At 44.3% G+C, this 7696-nt stretch overlaps 1 pseudogene; it reads left to right on the top strand.

The window, feature by feature from the left end:
* Positions 1-2673, top strand: part of LOC134438095 (C-type mannose receptor 2-like) — a 10812-nt pseudogene extending 8139 nt beyond the window's left edge.
* Positions 2674-7696: the final 5023 nt, after the last annotated feature.

Raw genomic sequence — 7696 nt, 5'->3', positions numbered from 1 at the left:
TCAGTTTATACATTTAATCAGACTAATAGTGCACATGTAAAGTACGGACTCACTGCCAACCTCACCACCTTATTCACTGTTAGCAATGTGGTGCAAGCCGGTGGTGGTGCAGAGATTGCCCTTTCTCAGACTCTCCTTTGCTCATAGGTGTAGTTTTCATGGAGTGTGCAATGGTCCACCACCACCACCACCACCACCACTTTGTCTTTGTGGAGAAGAATATGACCTGGATGGAGGCCCAGCAGCACTGCAAGGAGAAGTACACTGACCTGGCCACCATAGGCAACATGGAGGACGTGCAGATGATGACCAGTGCCAAAGGCTACAGCAGGTTAGCCTGGATCGGGCTGCATCAGAGCGGGGAGCCCAGCTGGAAGTGGTCCCTGGTGGAGGAAGACTCCTACAATCTTGAAGAGACTGGATTCACTAAGTGGAAAGCAGAACAGCCCAATGGTGGAGACCAAGAGGAATGTGGATATATGCACACTGACAAGCAGTGGCATGATGCGGCTTGCACAAAGACCCTCTTTACAATGTGTTATGATGGTGAGATTGTTAGGAGAAAATGTCGATTAAAAATTGAGTAACTGAGAACATTGTGAAGTTTGATGAGATTTTCCACTGAAATGTTGTTATTTCTGACTTGCATAGCGCACAAAATAAAAGCAGCAGAAGCACCAGTCTAGTGGTGAGAAAGATTGGCATCACAGCTACCGTGGTGGAACAGTTTTCAACAACATAATAACAGATTATTAATTCACAGGGTCAGGGCCCACTAAAACATATGCCTTCATTCAACATAGCACAAATGCAGTAACACTGTGAAGGTTCATGAGATTTTCCACTGGATTTTTTCATTGCTGATTAAAACATAAAATGAACATATTAAAATACATATGGAACAAAACACAAAAATTGTATACAGTTGTATGAGTCATCATTATGTTTAATAACATTGTACTACAATTTCACATGCTGGAAAAGTAGCAACAACATAATATATTATTGCTTTGCAGGGCTCAATAAAACGTATGCCCTCATACATCATAAGGAATTTTCCTGGCGGGATGCTCAGAGCTACTGCAGGGAACACCACACAGACCTGGCGAGTGTGAGGAACGAAGGGGAGCAGGAGGAGATTAAGAAGCAGGGCAGCGGCTATATTACTGGATCGGCCTGTTCAGAGACAACTGGGTGTGGTCCGACCAGAGCAAGTCCTCATTCAGGTACAGTTATGGCAGGCCACTAAAATCTGTAAGAGTGCTCGTGTTTAGAAAAATGTGAATATTTACATTGGCTGACGACTGCTGGCGCCGGGCTCATTACATATTTTACGATGAAGTTCAACTTTTTACGCCCTTGGCTTTTGACGCTTTTGACGCCCTCTGCTCTAGAAACGCGTTTGCGGCTTTTAACGCTTCTGCCGCCTGCTCTCCCATACAAAGTCAATTACTACCATATCTTTCCACGCGTTCAACGGCGGCGGTGTGATCGCACGATTATGAGTGGTCAGGTCACACCATACCACAATAGCACTGTTTCCAATGTGTTGTTATCATCACATGTTGTTGTTGTTGCTCAGTGTATGGGTGATGGGTTTAATGGGTAAATGTTGAAGGCACAGTAGTGAACTGTATTGTGGTAATATGCTGTACTATGTATGGGTACATTGCCCATGGGGACTTTAAGCCAAAAGTGCCCGGGCCCTATTTCTCCTCCAGTCCAGCCCTGCTGGTGTGATGTGCTGTGTTATCACAATGCCCAATGGGCCTGGCTGTTGCTTTCCCTTTCAGGTACTGGAGCCCAGGCTTCCCTGATAACCAGGGGAATGACAACTGTGCAGTAGCAGTGTTGACTGATAACGGGAGATGGAAGGACCGCAAATGCCACAGAAAATATCCTTTCTTCTGTCGCAAAGGTGAGCTTCAGTGCACAAAATCTTTACAGGTTTACAGGTTAGTAACAGTCTGAAAAGTCATTACTGTTTTAATATTTAGTGCGTTGAACAGAAGACGGCCACTCATCTGACAGACCTCAAAATCTTGTTCATCTTTCCTATGTTCTGTTTAGTGTGACCCGTGCTTATTTGCTGTGGAAGTATTTGTAACGCTCCTTAACCCTACAACCCCCATCCTTTTACCTTTTCTTCCTAGATGACCTGATGTTGGTTTCCAAGAATCTGACCTGGAGGGAGGCTTTCACACACTGCGATGAGCGTGACATGTATCTGGTGAGCATCTTCTCTGAGGAGATGCAGAAGCGTGTGGTGGAGCTGGCCAAAGCTGCCTCCACCTCTGAGGTGTGGGTGGGCCTGCGCTACTTGTGTGTCCTGGAGATGTGGATCTGGAGCACTGGGGAGACCGTCTGCTACGACAACTGGGCTCCGGACATGCAGCCTGGGACGGGGGAGTGTAGGAGATGGCAGGGGGGGAGGACGGGAGCGGTGCAGTCCGAAGGGCAGCAGCAGTGGCTCAGCCTGCCCGAGAGCACCAGACTCAACTTCATCTGTGCCACTAAGGAGGGTGAGTGTGTTTATTAAGTGTGTGTGTGTGTGTGTGCATGCATGCGTGAGTGCATGCGTGCGTGCAATTCCAATACCCCTCTATCATGTAAACTCTAACTTGAACATACACTGTATGTGTCTCTCTCTGTATGTGTCTTGCAGTGCTGTGAGTGTCCTGCAGGGGTGTCCAGGATGCTGTTGGCCTCTTGTGTCTGCTGAACTCCAGTGGTCTCATTGGCTCATGCTCTCTCTCCTACAACACAAGAGAGCACCACAGCTCAGCACCACGTCATGATATTCAACACTCATTACTCTTCTGTCACAAACTCAAGCTTGCAATTATTCTTTTTCTGACTATTATAGAGATATTGGCATTCAGTGATGGGCAAAATTGATTCATTAGTTACAATCCAGTGCCACGTGTTGCAATTGACCTTGTTTTACCTGTCCTGTTCAACCAGGTGATCATTCAACCAGCCAATTCATTTGGAATAGTTGGAACTACAAAGTTTGTATGTGGTAACTAATGAATCAATTTTGCCCATCACTGTTACCATTATATTTAGAATGTATTGTCGCCAGTGTTGGGAGTAACGAGTTACAAAAGTAACTAATGACTGTAATGCATTACATTTTTGAGTAACTCAGTTATGTAACTGATTACAGGGGAAAAAATCGGTAATATGTCCTCGTTACAATGCAAGTAACTTGCACATTACAACACATTTTTTTCACCTACATTTTGTGTAGGTATTTTGTTTTCTTTCTACAATGTTCGCGGATCACTGCGAGATCAGCTATTGCATCTGATAGTAGGCCTACGTCCGTGCAGAGATTTTAAAGTTCCATGCAGAACTTTGCTTCCTCTTTCACGTTTCGTCTCTCGAAATGGCAGGCTGACAAAGGATGACCGATCCAGAAGATCCAGCTTGCTCGTTTTCAAGATGGGTATATGCCCACTACTTTGACTTCATTGAAAATAAGGACGCCAAGAACATTTCAGTTAAATGCACACTGTACTTGAAACCCAAACCACGTTCCACGTCGAAAAACACTAGCCTACATTTTGGCTAAAGTAACTAAAAGTAATGCAAAAGTAGTGTAATGCCTTACTTTTCAAAAAAAGTAATGTTGTAATGTAAGGCATTACTTTTAAATGACAGTAACATGTAATAAGTAGTGCATTACAGTTTTTGAGTAACTTTCCCAACAGTGATTGTCGCTGTATCCTTTGGTAGAGATAACATTTTTTAGCAGCAAATACAGTATACAACACTACACAACACTACAACACTGTGCATTACTAAACATCACTTGCCACACTCCACTACAACACAATGTTACCTAACACATCACAACACAACAAATACAAATGCGAATTTAGGTTACATAATGTCTTTTAAAGTTTCTGCGAGCTTATCATATTATCTCTCTTTATTATAGATTTTGTTTGTTAATTAGTTGATTAGTTAAATTTGTTCAATTTAGTTGATTTGAATTTGAATTCACTCAAATTGAGGAAATTCATTCATTCACTTGAATCATCAAATCCATGAAATAGCCAGTACGAAATTAATTTCTTTTTTATTACTGCTAATTGGTCTCTGTGTTTGAACTGCATTCATGTATCATATTGTCAAGATTATCTTACCATAATTACTGTATGTGGATGCAATGAAGTTTCATCTTGTCATATTGCTGTATGTCAATAAACATGATTCATGTGAATAAACATTGAATGAGTGCATAACAGTGTTGGCATTTATTTGTAGTAGCCATGTAAAAAAAGCTTTACATTGCATAATATGTAGCCTATGTTTCTTTTGGGCTACCTTGATTATAAAGTGGCTCTCGCCAGATGACTGTGTTCCCATGAAGCTTCACCTTCACAAACACGTGTAACGGAGGCACGGTACTGTATCGTGATATGCCCTTTCAAAGTTCAGTTACCCTTCAGTCAAGACAACAACCACATGCTATGATAAGATGGTGCTTCCAAGCTTCAAATCAATATCATTATTATTTTCAAACTTTAAAAAAAGTAGTTGCCTCTTCTAACCTATTTTAGCCATAAACTATTATCAAAACCATATATTGGGGTGTATCAAACCGTAGGTCCGAAATTATGATACGATACACCCAATCGTGAGTTGGGTGTACTGTTACAGCCCTAGTTCCCACCTTGCTTCGCCCTCACAAACATATGTAACGGAGGCCAGCTAACAGAGTGTGGCGTGAAATGTAAGTAAACCTCCCTCCCGAAGCCTCATACAGTATCGATAGCACTAAACTATCGGGCTGGTCCTTACAGCTCAGCTGTATCGTGCTGTGACTCCCATACCCAAACGGGAGCGTTGACTAGCAGGTGGCGGGTTCGTGTCCCAAATGGCAGATTGCACAGGAACACCTCAGTTATACTAGTACCGTCACCCGGATAGGAGTGAGGTTTAGGTGGGGTGAGTATAACGTAGGCCACCTAACAGAGTGTGGCGTGCAACGTTAGTAAACCTCCCTACCGAAGCTTCATAAATCATCAAAAGCACTGAGCTATCGGACTGGTCCTTTAGCTCAGCGGTATAGTGCTATGACTCCCATACCCGACGGGTTCGAGCCCCAAGTGCCGGACTACACAGGAACACCTCAGTTACACATACTGTACACACTGTCACACACACACACAGTCCCGCAGCCTTAACCCCTTAAGACACGGCAATATAAATTAGCTGTTACCAGAATGACAATGACCAAGTCGTAATGCATTACTAAAGGCCCCATGCACTGTCATAGTAGTGTAGTACTATAGTAGTGAACTTTCAATGTCTATTACAGCGTGCCACAGGAGGTGCAGTGCGCATTAAGGGGCTACCTACCGGTAGGACTGGGCCTGGACTGTTTAGTATTGCCTACAGCCTTCAGCAATTGGGTGAAATGCCTTTCCCTTCCCTATGACCTATGTCACTTGCATGGTAGCCTACCGTATGCAGTATCATTTGAATCCTGGTTCCCAAGGCACCATCATACAATGTGTAATGTCACACGCACACACACACACACACACACACACACACACACACACACACACACACACACACACACACACACACACACACACACACACACACACACACACACACACACTTAACCGCCAGTAGGACTGGGGGCCCCAGGTGGTGGGCCCCCATGGTGCCAGTCTGAATACTGTGGGCCTCAAAGGGTAAAGTCATAAACTACAGCCATGCCAGCCCTAACCCGTGTCATACATCAGTGTCTGTAACGCTACTCTGTATATCACTGTACCTAAATGGGTCACTGGGCCTGCAGCAGTGTTGACCGTTAGGATTTGAACTGGTTAACCCTTGATGCTGGAGCAGCCGTGGCCTAGTGGCATGGCCGCCGCTAGCCATAAGCAGAGTAAGCAGAGCGCTTAGCGCCTCGACCACTTTGCCCCCAAAATTGGGGTCTCCTAATTTGAGAATGACTAAAAAATGTCAAAACATATTATTATTATCATTATTATTATTATTATTATTATTATTATTATTATTATTATTATTACTATTTTTATCATTATTTAATTATCAAGGGGGGCTCCAGACCAGTTATGCTTAGAGCCTACGAAACCTGAGCAGCGGTCCTGCCTAGTGGTTAAGGATATGGACTGGAGGGCTAGGCCAGCGGTCCTGTCTAGTGGTTAAGGATATGGACCGGAGGGCTAGGCCAGCAGTCCTGCCTAGTGGTTAAGGATATGGACCGGAGGGCTAGGCCAGCAGTCCTGCCTAGTGGTTAAGGATATGGACCGGAGGGTTAGGCCAGCGGTCCTGTCTAGTGGTTAAGGATATGGACTGGAGGGCTAGGCCAGCGGTCCTGTCTAGTGGTTAAGGATATGGACCGGAGGGCTAGGCCAGCAGTCCTGCCTAGTGGTTAAGGATATGGACCGGAGGGCTAGGCCAGCAGTCCTGCCTAGTGGTTAAGGATATGGACCGGAGGGTTAGGCCGGCCCCACAGGTTTGGATCCCACACTTCCACTCCCTATCTCACTCCATGGCTGAGGTGCCCTTGGGCAAGGCACCTAACCCCACACTGCTCCAGCGACTGGAAGTCACTTTGGATTTTAAAAAAGTGTCAGCTATGTGCAATGTAATGTATGCTGTGATGCCGTCAAAAAAGGCCGTTATCAGACTTCATCTTCATATAAAACCTTTATTTTTATCATACACCGAGGAGCCTGCACCAACGAGACAACCAGACAAACAATCGAGCATTGTATACATAATGTTGTCAACTGCATATTTAGACTTTACTTTTTATTTACATATTTGAAATGTTGCGAATACAAATATCCCATACCCAAGCAAATGCTCTATACTTTAAGCCAACGTATACAATGTTGTGTTTGGAGTGATGTACTGTTTGACTTTCTTTTAAAAAAGATAGTTAGGTTTTTATATCAGGGTTTAGGTTTTGGTGGCAGGGTTTGCATGTGGCATTACGTGAATGGTTTACTTCCAAGATTTGTACTATGGAATTCTGCACGATTGGGGTTTAAAGCCTTATAACCTTTTTACGTGACACAGTGCATTATGAAGTGTCTGGGTCCTCTTCACTATCTTAAAGTCATGAACACGTGACAGTGCTTTAAATTAACACCAGCCAACCGTCCAAATGCTAGTGAAATATGGGTTTGGCTGGAAGAAAAGACCAATTTACCCATTAGTAAGTGTGTGTTTGGTTAGTGAGATTATAATCTACTAGTTATTTTGGCTGGTGGTGAAAAAAGTTAATTGAGGGCCCTGCACGTGACCCTACCTGAAGGTATATGTGAGATTTGCTCTGTCAGGGTAACCTCTATCCTATATGCTCTCTCAGTATACTTGTTTCCTTGGGGTCCCTTGAAGTGTAAGAACAAAATGTGGGAATGCTGCCAGTGGCCAGGACTGCCAGTGCCCAATGCTGTAAGATGTATTACTGTAAATTTATTCCATTACTGGAAGCTAACCTGGCTGGAAAACAAGTGGACACAACGTGACGCAAAGCATTTTTAGGGAACAACTCGTGCTTGGCTGGCTTAGCAGAGCAGCAGAGCATCACGCACCGTCCCTCACATGCACGCACGCTTCCCTCCACACCCCCTGCGCATGGTTCAAATGCGCGTTCGCGTGGAGACTCCGCTACATGTCTTGCTGATGAGAGAGT

Source organism: Engraulis encrasicolus, chromosome 21 (assembly GCF_034702125.1).
Source record: "Engraulis encrasicolus isolate BLACKSEA-1 chromosome 21, IST_EnEncr_1.0, whole genome shotgun sequence".
NCBI lineage: Eukaryota > Metazoa > Chordata > Actinopteri > Clupeiformes > Engraulidae > Engraulis > Engraulis encrasicolus.
The sequence above is the reverse complement of the archived record's forward strand: the minus strand, read 5'-3'. Positions and strand labels throughout refer to the sequence as shown.